Here is a 15,954-nt window from a genome sequence, read left to right as displayed (position 1 = left end):
TATATAGGAACTGACAGCAAAGGGGTGCAAGGGAATTATCTGATGCAAGAGAAATATATATCTTGACTGTGGAGCTAATTACATAGGTGCATACAGCTGTCAAAACTAATCTACCTGTATGTTTTTAAATAACTATATTTTATTGTACTTAAATTATATCTCCATGAAATTTATTTTCTAAAAATCTAATCGGTATGCCAATTTAAAGATAGGAGGAATTCAAAAGTATTTTTATGGAAATAGCAACTCCTATGAAATTCATTCAGTGAATCATTCATAACATACTTATAGAAGCCAAACTGTAGCGTACAGATTTCCATAATATGTCATCAATATGGGCTTTTTAGAAACAGAAACCTTTCATATATTATAGAACCTTAAAAATATTTATAATGTGATAGTAAGAAACCTTAAGAATATTTGCACAGCACAAAGAGTTGTTGGTAACTGAGTCGCAAAGTACCAAAAACAAAAATCAAACTTGGATGACCTTTGCTTTGATGGTAGGTGGATGCCACTACAATGGCACAAGAGATTTTTACAACAAAATACATAGTTGTAATGTCTCTCTTAAAGGAAGAGATGATTATATTGGGTTTTGCCATTCATCTTCTTAACATTGAAACATTCTAAGCCATTCTATTCTGCCCTGTACTCTAGGAAGCTGATCTCTAAGGAATATATCACTGGGTTCCATTGCTGGCTGGCTTCCAATTGGTTGTAGACAAAGGGAAGTACCAGAAGGAGACAAAAGACCAAAAGTAGAAACAGAGATAGGATATTTCTTCCCTGCTTGCTTCCTACTCCGGGCTCTGTTTTCTGATAGTGTCTATATCCCACCTCTTGCAAGAGGTCCCTCCTTCAGACTGCATCTCTCTTATAATATAGTAGTACATTATTCCCCTCTTCTCCCTTCAAGTTTAAAGCAGTAATGGCTTCCTGCTGTCGCATCTCTGAGTGTCTCAATATCCTTTGGTGGGTCTCTTAATTCTGTCCTTACCTAACCAATCACTTCATTAAAGTTTCTTGAAGCATCTAAAGTTTACTGCCAGGTTGTTGACTGATACGGCAACATTTTAAAACTGAGGGAAAAGGAAACTAATCTTCTAAATAAATAGTTAAAAGAGATCATTTTTGAAAATGGATGCTTGAAAATGTTTCTGTTCATACGTGATCTTATGGCTTAAACTAATATATGCTATGTATAAAATTCTCCCATGTTCATGCTAAAAATTTGAAAATGGAATTTTCTAATGTACTTAAAGTTCTCCCAGTGAAGAGTGGAGATGGTGGAGAAGTGGGTCACTCACCCAGCTATCCCTTGTACCATTTTGTTTAAAACATTTTTAGAAATATATTATCATACATATGATTTATAGTTATAAAACTAGTTAGCAAGAGAGAGTAACTTACATTAGTGAATATAGAAATTTACCAGCTGTATCTTATCAAAAATCTTTGCTTCAGGTGGATTTGGAAAAATGAACCTTATCATTTTTTAAAACAAAGCATTTGTTGCATTTGAATCTATAAATCGTTCTGAGTTAAAATGCTAAGCTGCAAGTAAGACAAGTATCAAAATAAATTAAATAGTTGAACTTCTGTCTTCCTCTTAGGTGTAGAAATCTAGAAAAAGTGTCCTTTCCACCATAAAAACAATAAAAATCAACAAAATTATAACTTTTCTTGAAATAATGAGAAGGCAGAGGTCATGGGACAGTCAAATAGTCAAAAATTAAATAAAGGGTAGGGCCTCCAATAAGACCTCAAACAAGAGCACTGATTACCAGTGGCAGAGCCTGGGAGGAAGACAGAGCCACCATAATAGTAGCTCTAGTGGAAAAAGTGGACAACATGCATAAACACATGGAGAATTTCAGCAGAGAGATAGAAACTGTAAAAAAGATGTCACCAAAATGGTGGAGTAGGAGACCTCAACCTCCATCTTCCCACAAAGATCAACAATTAGACAGCTATCCACGAACCAAAAACAGTGCTGCAAGAGCTCTGAAGTCCACTTAAGAAACTTTGGCAACACGATGGAACAAAAGTCTTGAGAACAACTGCACAAAAAGGAAAAAAAAAACCAGCTTCATTTTGCCTACAATCTCCCATGACAGCATTGCTCAACACCAGGAGGGAACTCTCCAGCTAGAAAGAGTTCCCCTCATTGGGAAAGGGATAGCTGGGTGAGTGACCCACTTCTCCAGCTTTTCAGGGCAGCCCAGGCCTCTGTGGTTGCACAAGTGGAACATGTCAGCCTAGCTACCCACAGCTGACCCCAACCACTGTGCACAAAACTGGGGCTAGCAGCTCCAGCTGTGCACTTGTATGCCACCACCCTAATGCCTGTCACTGGCCTCCATTGCCATGTGTGCACTGGCAGCATCATCCTGCAACCATTTTCTTATAATGATTTCTGCAAGTTATATCTTTTTATTTTAAAATAATTTTGCTTTTAACCTAACTATAACTTTATATTTAAAATGGGTTTCATGTGGCCCATATATAGTTTAGTATTGCTTTTAATCCAATCTGACAATCTCCGACTTCTAATTGGTTTGTTTGGATTATTTTTATTTAATAAAACTCAATATGGTTAGATTAAAATTATCATTTTGTTTATTGTTTCATCTGTTCTTCATTCCTTTTTTCCTCTCTTCCTGCATCATATGGATTAATTGAGTAATTTTTATGATTCTGTTTTACCTCTTACATTGGCTTATTATTTTAAAAAATTTTAATGTTGCCCTGTGACCTACAACATGCATCATTAGTTAACTAGAGTTTACCTTCAAATAATATTATACTACTTCATGTTGTGTGAGAACCTTACAATGGCAAATTTACAATAATTCTCTCTAAACCTTTATGCTAATTCTTGTTATAATTTTACTTTTCATATGCTATAAATGAACAATACATTGCTATTATCTTTCCTTTGGGTATTTAATTATCTTTTAGTAATATTTCTTTTATTAATAGCTTATAGTTTTGTGTGTATAGATCTTTCCTTCACTTGGTTAAGTTTATTTCTAAGTATTTTATAGTTTTTTATGCTATTAAATGGGATGGTTTTATTGCTTTTTCAGATAGTTTGTTGTTAGTGTATAGAAACGCAACTGATTTTTGTACGTTGATTTTGTATCCTTAAACATTACTGACTTGTTTATCAGTTGTAACTTTTTTTGGTGGAGTCTTTTGGATTTTCTTTTCTTTTTTTTTTTTTTTTTGAGGAAGATTAGCCCTGAACTAACTGCTTCCAATCCTCCTCTTTTCACTGAGAAAGACTGGCCCTGAGCTAACATCCATGCCCATCTTCCTCTACTTTATATGTGGGACACCTACCACAGCATGGCGTGCCAAGCAGTGCCGTGTCCACACCCGGGATCTGAACCAGTGAACCCCAGGCCGCAAAAGCGGAATGTGTGAACTTAACCGCTGTACCAGTGGGCCAGCCCCGGATTTTCTTTATATAAGATCATGGCATCAACAAAAATAGTTTTACTTCATCCTTTCTGGTTTGGATGCATTTTATTTCTTTTTATTACCTAATTGCTCTGGCCAGGACTTCTAGTGCTATGTTGAATAGGAGTAGTGAGAGTGGGCACCCTTGTCTTATTCCTGATCTGAGGAAAACCTTTCAATCCTTCACCATTGAGTATGATGTTAGCCATGGGTTTGTCATATATGTCCCGTAATATGTTGAGGTATGTTCCTTCTATACCCAATTTGTTGAGAGTTTTTACCACATGAGAATGTTGCTTTTGTCAAATGCTTTTTCTGCATCTATTGAGATGATCATATGATTTTCGTATTTCATTGTACTTGTGTGGCATATAAAATTTTTTGATTTGCACATGTTGAACAATCCTTGCATCACAGGGATAAATTTCACTTGATCATTGGGCATAATCTTTTTAATGTGCTATTGAATTCAGTTTTCTAATATTTCCTTGAGAATTTTTAAATCTATATTCATCTGGGATATTGGCCTATAGTTTTCTTTTCTTGTAGTGTCCTTATCGAGCTTTGGCATCAGGATAATGTTGGCCTTGTAAAATGAGTTTGGGAGTCTTCTCTTCTCTTCAATTTTGGGGAAGAGTTTGAGAAGAATTGGTGTCAATTATTCTTTAAATGTTTGGCAGAATTCACTTGTATAGTCATCTGGTCCTGGGCTTTTCTTTGTTGAGAGGTTTTTGATTACTGTTTTAATTTCCTTAATTGTTATTGGTTTGTTTAGATTTTCTATTTCATCATCATGAAGACCTCATAGGTGGCATGATTCTGGGAATTTATCTTTTTCATCTAGCTTATCCAATTTATTAGCACATAATGGTTCATAGTGTCTTATGATCCTTTGTATTTCTGTGATAGCAGTAGTAACGTCTCCTTTCTCCTTTAAGATGTTCTGTATTTGAGTCTTCTCTTTTATTCTTGGTAAAACTAGCTAAAGGTTTGTCAATTTTGTTTATCTTTTCAAAAAAACAATTTTAGTTCCATTGATATTTTCTATTGTTTTTATATTCTCTATTTCATTTATTTCTGCTCTGATCTTTGTTATCTCCTTCCTTCTGCTAACTTCAGGCTTAGTTTGTTCTTTTTTCTCTAGTTCCCTGAAATGTAAAGTTAATTTGAGATTTTTTTTCTTATCGTAGGCATTTTTTGCTATAAACCCCTTTCAGCACTGCTTTTGCTACATCCCATAAGTTTTGATATGTTGTGTTTCCATTTACATTTGTTTCAAGATATTTTTTGATTTCCCTTTTATTTCATCTTTTACCCATTGTTTAGGAGTGTGTCATCTAATTTCTACATATTTGTGAATTTTCCAATTTTCCTTCTGCTATTGATTTCTAGTTTCTTACCATTGTGGTCAGAAAAGATACTTGGTATAAGTTCAATATTTTTAAATTTCTGAGACTTATTTTGTGAACTATGATCTCTCCTTGAGAATATTCCACATTGTTTGAAAAGAATGTGTATTCTCCTGCTATTGAGTGGAATGGTCTGTATATGTCTGTTAGGTCAACTTGGTCTAAAGTATAGTTCAATTCTAATGTCTCCTTATTGATTTTCTGCCAGGATGATCTATCATTGTTTAAACACGGTATAGAAGTCCAGTCCTATTATTGTAGTGTTGTCTGTTACTCTCTTTAGATCTGTTAGTATTTGCTTAATATATTTAGGTGTTCCAATGTTGGGTGCATATATATTTACAATTGTTACACCCTCTTCATGAATTGACAATTTTACCATTATATAATCACCTTCTTTGAATTGTTACAGTTTTTTACTGAAAGTCTATTTTGTCTGATATAGTGTGACTACTTTACTCTTTTGTTTTCTGTTAGTGTGGAATATCTTTCCCCATCCCTTCACTTTGAGCCAGTGGTTCAGGTCAGTCAGTGGCAGGAGACCAGGCTGGATCCAGGCCCACAAACATCTGTGGGGGCCCTGGCTGTCAGTGTGCACTTCTAAGTCTAAAAAAGTTGTATTAATATCAAAGTTTAATTCAGAACAAGCACCATTACCAAAAATAAAGAAGGACATTACATAATGAGAAAGGGGTCAAATCACCTAGAAGACATAATAATCCTAATGTGTATGCACCTAACAACAGAGCTTCAAAGTACATGAAGAAAAATTGATAGAACTGACAAGAGAAACAAACAAAACTCAACTCTAGTGGGAGATGACATCATTCCTTTCTTAGTAATTTACAAAACAGTGAGACAGAAAATCAGTAAAGATGTAGAGGATTTGAAAAACATTATAAATGTCTTGACCTAATTGGCTTTTATAGAATTTTCCATCCAACAACAGCAGACTACACATTCTTTTTAAGTTTACACAGAATAGTCATCAAAAGAGATTATAAGACAAGCCCAAAAAGTTGAAAAGAATTAAAATTACATGAAGTATGATCTCTGATTATAATGGAATTAAACTAGAAATTAATATCAGAGAGATATCTGGAAAATCCTCAAATATCTGGAAAGTAAACAACAAAATTCTAAATAACCCACACTTCATAGAGAGGAACAAAAAATAAATCAAAGGGGAAATTAAGGGTATTGAAGTGAAATAAAAATAAAAACCCAATATATGAAATTTTGTGGGATGCTACTAAAGCAGTATTTAGGAGTAAGTTTATTTCATCAAATGCCTGTATTAGAAAAGAGGTAATATCTCATATCAATAATGACAGATGCCAACTCTAAAAAAACACTAGGAAAAGAACAAATTAAACTCCAAGTAAATATAAGAAAAGAAATAATGAAGATCAATAATAAACATCTAGCTAGACAGATCCAGGAAAAACAATTCATTACCAGTATCAGGAAGAGAAAGGTAATATCACTTCATATTGTACAGATATAAAGTCTAATAAGGAGGGGGGCTGGCCCAGTGGTGGAGCAGTTAAGTTCAAACATTCCACTTCAGTGGCCCAGGGTTCGCCAGTTCGGATCCCAGGTGTGGACCTATGTACCACTTGTCAAGCCATGCTGTGGCAGGCATCCTACATGTAAAGTAGAGGAAGATGGGCATGGATGTTAGCTCACGGCCAGTCTTCCTCAGGAAAAAAAGAGGAGGGTTGGCAGAAGATGTTAGCTCAGGACTAATCTTCCTCAAATAAATAAATAAATAAATAATAAATAATAAATAAAGTCTAATAAGGAAACCTTATGAAAAATCTTATGCCAATAAACTCAGCAACTAAGATGATATAGACAAATCTGTTGAAAGATCCAAACTACTACAAGTTTCTCAAGAAGTAATAGAGAGCTTTGGTAGTCCTACACTGCTGGCTTTGAAAATGGAAGAGTGAGCCAAGAGCCAAAGGATGTAGTTGGCCCCTGGAAGCTGGAAAAGGCAAGGAAACATATTCTCCCCTGGAGCCTCCAGAAGGAACAAGTCCTGCTGACCCATTAACTTTAGATCAGTGAAACTGACTTTGGACTTCTGGCCTTCAGAACTATAAAAGAATAAGTTTATGTTGTTTTAAACCATCAGGGTTGTGGTGATTTGCTACTGCAGCCATAGGAAATTAAAAGATACGCACATCCTAACATTCGTTTTTACTATCGTAGCATTCTGTTTTTCTCCATTATCCCTAGCACACATAATAGTGCTTGTCATGGGGAGGAATTTCAATAACCATTTATTAAGTGAATGAATTAATAATGAATTTGATTAATAGTTATTAAAATTCTGGGGATATAGAAATGAAAAGAACAGGGCAAAGGGACTGGCTTCTAAGAAAATTTTGAGGAGTGAAATGAAATTATTGGGCTTGCAATTATAAAATATTATCCAACTACTATCTGCAGAATAGTCAAAGACTTCTTACGAGGCTATTGCAATGATGCAAGTTACAAATCATGGTGACTTGGCTCAGAGTGGTAGCAGCAGAAATAGGAAGAGGTGGTTTATTGTGAATATATTTCAAGAGAAAGCTAATAGGACTTGCTGATAAATTTGATATAGGGTGTACAAGAAAAGGAGGAGTCAAAGATGACACTGAGCTTTTTTTTTTCCTCCAAATTTCAGAAGCATGAATGCTTAAACTCTTTCTTGCCCTCATTTGGAGAGGGCAGCAGAAAGCCATCTCTTAGGCCAGAACAGGATTTCAGTTTAGGGAAGATGGGGACATTGCATGGGTAAGAAATCAAGCATGAAGGGGAAATGGTTTCAATGCAGCCAGCACGATTTGTGAGACTTGTTTTCCCACAAATCTGGAATGGTCCACTCATTGTTGCTTTTCTTCAATGTTGTTTCTCCCCTCCTCTAGAGCAGGCCCAGTTAAGCTGCTCATTTTGCTACAGAATACACTTTCTTGTTATCCCTCCCTTGCTTGGGGCAATTGACACACCCAGGAAACCTGTGAACAGTAAGCGGTTAATGATTAGGAAGCTCATGACTAAAGTTTTACTAAAGTTTATAATTGTAGCTCTTAATTGTTCACTCACCCATTGCCAGCTTAGGCAATACATTATCTGACTCCCACTAGGTTCCTATGGATAACACCTCCCTGGCTCCTGAGTCACCATGGTAACAGATGGCTTGAGTTGTTTTTCAGAAATTAGGAGTCAACTCTTCCAGTTCATGCCAGTGGAGACCACCAACCCACCAACTGGACCTGTGCAATTGCCTGATAAGTGAACTCCTGATGTCAGGGAGCTAAAAACTTCACCCTCAGATCATGCCTGCACTGCCATTTTGTGAGCATGAGTCCTATGAAGCAGCGTGAAGTTTGACTATGCCTGTGCAGATCATCAAAATATCTCACTCCTCCTTGCCTCCAATCACCTATCCCCACACTTCAGACCACCTTGTCCCCCTAGCCCATAAATATCCCTAAGTAAGTCCCCGTTTTGGGGGACGCAGATTTGAGATTTGTTCTCCCATCACCTCACTTCGCTGTCTTATTAAAAGCCTTGCTCTGCTGCAACCTCGCCATTTCAGTGATTGGTTTTCTGTTTGACAGGCAAAAAGAACCTTGTTCAGTAACAGCCAGAGCCATTTCCAGGAAGCACAGCGAGCTAGGATATTCATTGGCGTTAGCAGCACACACATTTGAGAGGAGTTCCTAGCTAGCTCTGTGATTTCGCAGTTCTGTAAACTTGGGCAAATATTAACTTTTCTTGGCTCCTGTTTCATTAACGTAGAATAATACTCACCCATATGATACTATATACAATAGATGTATATGTCCTTCCCTCCTCAGAGTAGACATACAACAAATGGTAGCTACATTATTATTCCTCTAATCCCACTCTATTTGACTATCTTTTCAATTCCAAGAATTTCTATGAGCTGAATCTGACATCACACCGTTCTCCTATTTTTACTAGGGCTTTCATTTCCTCCCAACTCTGGCTGAATCCACCTGCATTCCTCAGGAAGAAAGACATTTTATCTATAAAGTGTGATAGTTTGGTTCTTTATCAGTATTCTTCCTACTCTTTAAATGAAATATTGATTAACTTTGTACAGCAATCTACGGGAGAAGTAGTTCTTATTTCTGCAAGGGTTAACAATAACAAAATAACAACAACAAAACCCCATCAAATATGCTTTTGAAGGAAACACAAGGCAACTCACCTAGAAACTTGAATCAATTTTAGACATTACTCCAATGATTGACACTCCACAAACTCCTAGCAATTATTTCCTTATTTTTTCTGGAGCCATTGAAGTTAGCATTTCCCAGTCACGAACCAATCCTTTCCACTCTCATTCCACTCTCAACTTGCCATTCTTGCAAGCCCTTTAATCTTCTTTTCAGGACTCTTTGCTGCCCTCATCCCCTCATCCCCAATTTTAAGGCCTTTAAGCTGTCCCCTGCTACCAAAAGCATCTGACTTACCTGGAAAGGAACTTGCCCTGATGCTCACAGGTATCCATTCCCATCTCAACGGCCTAAGGTATTGGGCCCCTGAGAAATTCATCAGAGCCAAACAGTATTGTTCTCAGCAATGATCACAGCAGCTGAGGTAAATTCGATTGACCTGAAACAAATAAACAGCCAGTTATTTTATCAGCAAAATGGATTTATTCAGGAAAGGCAAAACACTGCAACTTGGGAGTGGGATCTACGATAAACCATAGGCAAGTCCGAGAAACAAAGGAAAGGAATGTTCTTTTATAAAGTTGGGTGGAGCTAGTGTAAAGGAAGAGTCCATTGGAGGAAACTGGTGGTTCGAAGTATAGCAGCTTTTCATTGGCTGAATTATGGCAATCTCTCATTGGTTGAGCTGTTGCCGGGCAAGGAAGAATTTCCTCCTTCCTTCTGCGGTGGTAGTAAAGTAGTATTGCTTCCTGTCAGAGATGCAAGGTATATATCTTCCTGTGGGGGTCTGTAGTGTGCTTTGAGTGGAGTGTGCATTTAGTGGCGTGTGCATGAGAGTTCTCTCTTCTGACCTGCCCACTCCATTTTCAACAAACTTTCTGTTTATTGATTATCACAGTTCTGGTCAGAGCACAGGTATATTACTTCTGGACACTTGGACAATAGGTTTGAAATTTAAGGGCCAGGATGGAAGTGTCAGCTAATGCTGTAGTAGTAACCATTTTGCAATATGTAAATCTATCAAATCAATATATTGTATACCTTAAACTTATGCAATGTTATATGTCAATTATATCTCAATAAAGTTAGAAAAAATCAAATGAGGTTTACTCAACGGGACCATCTGACTTTGGTTCACATGGAGCTGATTTTATACTGAAATATTAGAGTCTTCTGAAAGTTATTATTATTAACTAATATTAAGTCAGGCTTCTCCAATTCCATGCTTGTGGAACTTTTTTCAATCTAATTGCAAGTTTGCACTTAACCTGGGAAGGATGAGGGCTTGTGTTCCTCAAGCATCCTCGTACTGATGCTGTCACAAGACCCCTGATGGAATCTGCTCTTAGGGTCCAGGCTTCATCCAAGGTGGCATACATTTCCATCCTTTTTCTCAGTGTTCAAATTAAAAAGAGGGAGGAAAGCAAGAAAAGGAGGATTTAAAGGGCAAGAAAAGAGAAGTAGGAGAGAAAATAAGTTGAGAAAAACAAGGAGGTAACAGAGAGATAAAAAGGTGCTTCTCTGACAACAAAGTAATCCTCAGAAAAATAATTAAAAATCTGCTCTGTGAAATAAAGCATTATTATGAGAAAGACAGCAAAACTCTCTTAGGCTCACCTCAGGTGGCAAACAACACAGTTTTATGCGTTGGGTTTGCAGAACCTCCAAAGACCTCATCTCATCACTGAGCTTTCCAGGAACAAGGCTGGTGCGCTAAGTTCTGAGGATGCAGAATTTTTCAAGGAAGAGTCATACAGTGAAGTGGTTAAGAATTAGGACCACCTCTCCCAGACTAAGCTCAGGCTGAGGAACAGCAAGACCTTTGGCTGCTACTTCTCTTGTCGTGTGGGTGAGGGATGCCAAGAAGAAAGATGGAGGTGATTGCTTGTAAATGAGAAACAGCAAGCCCTCCATGAGTTCTTAAGGTGTTAAAATGTTCCAAATTCTAATTATCAGAGTGAGCTTATCTCCCAGCCTAGATTCCCTAGCAAGTTTTGGCAAGCAGAAAAAAACTCCCTGGAAATCCCCGAAGCCAGGGAGCAGCTGCAGCTTGCGTGAACGTGGGCCAAGTTGAGAGAGCTCAAACACACACACACACACACTGCTGCTGCTGGGAAAGGTGTGATAGAAGTGGAACTGGGGTTGTGGAAAGTGCAGGGAAGCCTGCACGCACACAACATCTTCATCCAGAATCACAACTTCCATTGTCCTTGTTCATTTGTTAAAAGCCCTACTTTCATGCCTCCCAGAAAGAAGCTCGATGCAGGGGGAGAAGCTACGGAAATGACAGAGACTCTCCTTTATGCCTTTTCAGAATTAGCAATGGTTTAGGACACAGAAAGGGGAGATATTCAGTCAGAATATAATAGTAAATGCCCCAAGATCATCAGTCTGTTCAGACAGAGAGGGCTTGTACTAAACCAGCAAGACAGGTACTGTATCCTGGGGACTAAATCTCAAGATCATGGCCATTCAGATTTATTAAAAGTTCAGACCAAAGAAACAGTGTTCTTGGAGGCTTGTTTAAAGGAAACACACTCCATCTGCTCTTCCCAATACTGTGGAACCTGTCAGCTTACATTCACAGTTGATACAAGACAGCACCTCAAAACTCACCCGTGTGTCAGCTGTGAGATTGTCGTTATTTGCTACACAGTTAACTGACTGGTCCTAGTAGGACAATAGGTGAGACTCTCCTAAGTAGTTTTAAAATTTTAAGGACACTAAAATGTAGAACTGTAGGCCTTTCTCATTTTTTTTAACTGCTAAAACATTGGTAATTAAGAACTTGGACTCAAACCCGGACTGCCTCAGTATGAGTCCCAGTTCTGCCATGTCCCCCCATTTTGAATTTAGGCAAGTTGCTTCAGCTTTCTGGGCCTTCACTTACCTCCAAAATGGTGATGTTAATAATACCTGGCTCGTAAGGCGACTGTGAGGATAAAATGAATCATCTATACAAAGTCTGATAGAAGAACAACGGACACAGAAAAATTGTTAGCAAATGGTAGCTAATATTATATTATTATTGTCACAATTTGCATGGAGTTTGTATCCCATTCAGAGCAAGTGGATATGCCATTATTCCATGTATTTTTTAGCCTAATTTCTGAAATCACCTAAGGTAGCCAGCCTCTGGAATGCCCCTTCCTGTGATCCGTGCCTCCCAGTATTCACACCATGTGCAGGCTCCTCCCATGCTGAATAATGGTGGGGCCTGTGTGAACAATAGAATATAGTGGGAAGTGATGGTAAATGACTTCTGAAGCTACATCATAGAGGTTTTGCACCTAGGTGTTTTTTTTTCTTTTTAACATTCCGTCACTCTAATTTGAGCCCTGAGATGCCATGTAAAAAGTCTCACTATCCTGAGGTTATCACACTAAGAAGAGCTGAAGCCAGCCCATGCTGAGAAGCCTCATGGAGGGAAAGAGGGATGACCAGCCAGCCCCCACTGTTACAACCCTGATTTGAGTCCCTGCAGCTATTCAAGTCATATCATCTGTGTCCCTAAACATCATGGAGTTATCCTCACATAAATGACAGAACCATGAGCCAAATAAATGATTGGTTGGGGGCTCTGGTTTGTTATGCAGCAATAAAAAACCAAAGCACTACTTTCCCCTGTGCTCATTTCATTCCTTTTTACTCTATTGTAATTGATGCAGTCTTGTAGATAAATTTCTCTTTTAGGTAATCTTAAATTCCCCTTGGAGAAAGTATGGCACCTATAAAAATAAACAAATAAAAAAAGAAATCAATATATAAAATTGATATTAAGTATTTGGAATAAGGCCTCTGATCTCCATCTCACCCAGATGGCACACTCTATCTCACTCACAATTAATTGAGTAATGCTGAAATTGTGTCATAAATGACTGCTATCTCTTCTTTCCTATGCACTTAGGGAGTGTGGCCAACATGTTCAGAGATCAAATAAGGATTAGAGCCAGACTCTTTAGAATTTGTTTTTCTGAGCGTCTTGCAACATCAGTGTACCAACTGGTGATCACAAGAGCTTCACTCAAGCTACTTTGTACTCAAGATTTCAGAAGCAGAAAACAGTTAAGATCTACTCTCTTCATGATGCACGTGTCTTCTCCTTATGTCCTCTGATATGCCCTCTCAAACTTTCTCTCCTTCTCTGTTTCCTGGATCTATTATCTCACCTCAGGAACCAAAACTGTGCTTGCAGATTGTGGAGATCTCTATTATCTTCTATTATGTTCTGTTCCATGCTTGTTCTCTCCCTGTCTAGCAATGAGACTCTGTTCCCTTAACTCCTTCATTTGGCCAGATAGTATCTCAGTTATGCTGGGTTTTCTCTGTTTGCCCCTCTTTATCCATTCTCAGTCTGCCTTCTCACTTCTCTAAGCTATGGGATGCTGACCTCTATAGGCTGCATCACCCAGGCTCTCTTACCTTCTGAGCAGAAGCAACATTAAGCTTGGGAAAATGAGAAATCTTGACAGAAAGAGTTTTATAATGGAAGAGTCCACAGGAGGTGCTGAAGAAGGATGGGTAAGCCTCATTCACAAATAAGAACAGGGGACACAAGCTAAAACAGATTCTTTTTCAAGCAAGTCTTGTCTCGTGATCTTACGTCTCACTTTGAAATGCAGTACGTATTGCTTAAGGCATCAGCCAAAATAGATATAAATATTCTATAAAATCCTGTAATGATTCAGTCAAAACACTTCTATTGAGGCTCTGTTATCTGTGAGTCATTGCTATGCTAGAAATACTACAATGAATAGGTTACAATCCTTACCCTTAAAGAATTCACAATCTAGTGTGGGAAACACACATCAATGAGCAATCCCTGCAGTGCGATAAGCCCTCTGTTGGGCAAGCACAGTGTGCTTTGGCAGATCAGAGGAGAAGCACCCAACCCACTGACAAGGAACTGGGGGGAGACTTTCCAGAGGAGGTGGTATTTGGTTGAGTTCTAGATGAGTAAGAATTCGCCGTGTGAAAAACAGGAGAAGAACAATTCTGAGAAGCGAAAAGAAAGTCAAAAATATGGAACTGTAAAACACAAACTAAAGAACTGCAAGGAGTAGCTTTGGACTGAGAAAAAATGGAAGATTGATTGGTGGGAGATGGGAGTGGTAAGACATGAGGTAGAATCTGCAGTAACAGATCATGGAGGGTCTGGTATTAAGAACTTTGGAGGTAATGGAAAATAATTGAAAAGTTTTAAACGGGAATTTTCATTTTAGAAAGCTCTCTCTCGGAAATAAATGCAGAGTTGCTCTGGGTGATAAGATAGTTTCATTACAGGAATGGGTAGTTCTACTGAAGGATGCATGAGTCAAAGTTTCTTAATTTTTCTATATACAACATAAGTTCTAAATTCCAGCCTTAAGTTTGATGAACTGGAAAAACAACTTTAACTTTGGTTCATTCTGGTATATCTCTCTTTCTCCCCCAGGTTTATGCCGCTGTCTCCAGATCTTACACCATGCCAATGCATCAGGAGGAGGGGAATTATACCTTGATCATTGGTCCCACAGATTTCCAATGAGACATTCATCTCTATGATGCTTCCATAACATGTTTGGAAGATGGAAGAAATCTTCTGCAAGGCCATTTTTCAACTCTTATGACTAGATGCATCACACATCCCTTTCTCTTCAGGGTCTTGCATCCAGTGTGACAAAAATCAGTGTACCTGTTTCCTCTTTCATGGCACCTTCACATCTCCTTTACTTCTCTCTCTTTCTCCTTCCCCTATGGGTGAATGTTCCTTTGGTCTGGGAAAAATACTTAATATTTCTTTAAGATACTTTAATTTATGGAAGCCTATGATCTCAATTTGTATTAAAATGTATATTTTCTGTCCTGCTTCATGCATTCCCTGAAACTGTTATTCATAGATGTAGTAATTTCTTTGAATGAGGTTAAAAATGGATTGGGAGGAAATACCTGCAGACAGTAAGTTAACATCTCAAACTATTATCAAATCGCATGCTCAGAGTTTGGGCTTCCAAGAAAACTGGCCAGGGCCCTCCCAATTAACACTCCTTAAATACCCTGATATTTTAGGGGGATTCAGTCACAGTGGTCCAGTACTGCTGGGAACTGAAGACTGAATAGATGACTCTAGAACATGGCAGGAAGAAAGGGACTTCTTGAGGCACGGGCAGTTGTTGAGTCTCTGGGTCTCCAGGGAGGTGTGGTATTGGCCATGTCTGTCAGGTTCTTCTTGCTGGACAGTGAAAGGCAGTGGCAGCTGCTGGCACTGGCCCTTTCACAGCAGGTCTGTGGGACAGGCTGTTGTTTAGCAGGTATGTCATCACTTCTTACCAGCCAAAAACCTAGAGCGTTACACTTTTAGTACCAGCTTTGTCAGTTAATATCCACAGTCACTGCTCAAGGTTGCTGGGCCAGTTCTGTTCCTGGTGTCCACTGTCTCAAGGATCCAGAAACACCATTGCTACCCAAGGAATGAAACTGATTTTCTTTTTAGCCCTCAGATAAGGAATGGGGAAGGTGTTCTTTTAAGCTCTCAAAACCAGAATTATATTCCCCAGGTAAGGATAATGGGTGCCAACATCAACAACTCTACGGTAAACTTCTGACATTAAGGGAGGTGTCTCCCTCCTAAGGGACCTCTTCAATAGGGCTCCACACTATAAGACAAATAATAGCTAACCTCTGTTGAGTACTAATTAAAGGCCGAACACTATGCTATGTGATTTACATGATTATTTTATTTAGTTTTCAAAGCAAACCTAGGACAGAAGTGCTGTTATTATTTCCATTACACAAATGAGAAGACAGAGACTTTGAAAAGCTATGTCACTTACCCTAATTCAACTAGCAAGTGATCACACAGGGATTAAACTCAGATCAGTCTGAATCTAATCTATGCT

The 15,954-nt window shown here is 38.2% G+C and overlaps 1 protein-coding gene across 16 annotated transcripts in view; it reads right to left on the bottom strand.

The window, feature by feature from the left end:
• LOC123278917 (olfactory receptor 2AG2-like) overlaps positions 1 to 15,954 on the bottom strand; it is a 410,069-nt gene that overhangs the window by 227,609 nt on the left and 166,506 nt on the right. For 14 of the 16 annotated variants that reach the window (XR_011495849.1, XR_011495850.1, XR_011495859.1 and 11 more), the window contains one exon: positions 9,374 to 9,515. The gene's annotated coding sequence lies outside the window, so the exon portion shown is untranslated. Of the gene's footprint in view, positions 1 to 4,369; positions 7,886 to 9,373; positions 9,516 to 15,954 lie in introns of those variants that run through there. The other 2 variants (XR_006516668.2, XR_011495851.1) reach the window with 1 other exon arrangement.

Source organism: Equus asinus, chromosome 20, assembly GCF_041296235.1.
Source record: "Equus asinus isolate D_3611 breed Donkey chromosome 20, EquAss-T2T_v2, whole genome shotgun sequence".
Classification (NCBI taxonomy): Eukaryota; Metazoa; Chordata; class Mammalia; order Perissodactyla; family Equidae; genus Equus; species Equus asinus.
Note: the sequence above shows the minus strand (reverse complement) of the source record. Positions and strands in the feature narration are given on the sequence as shown.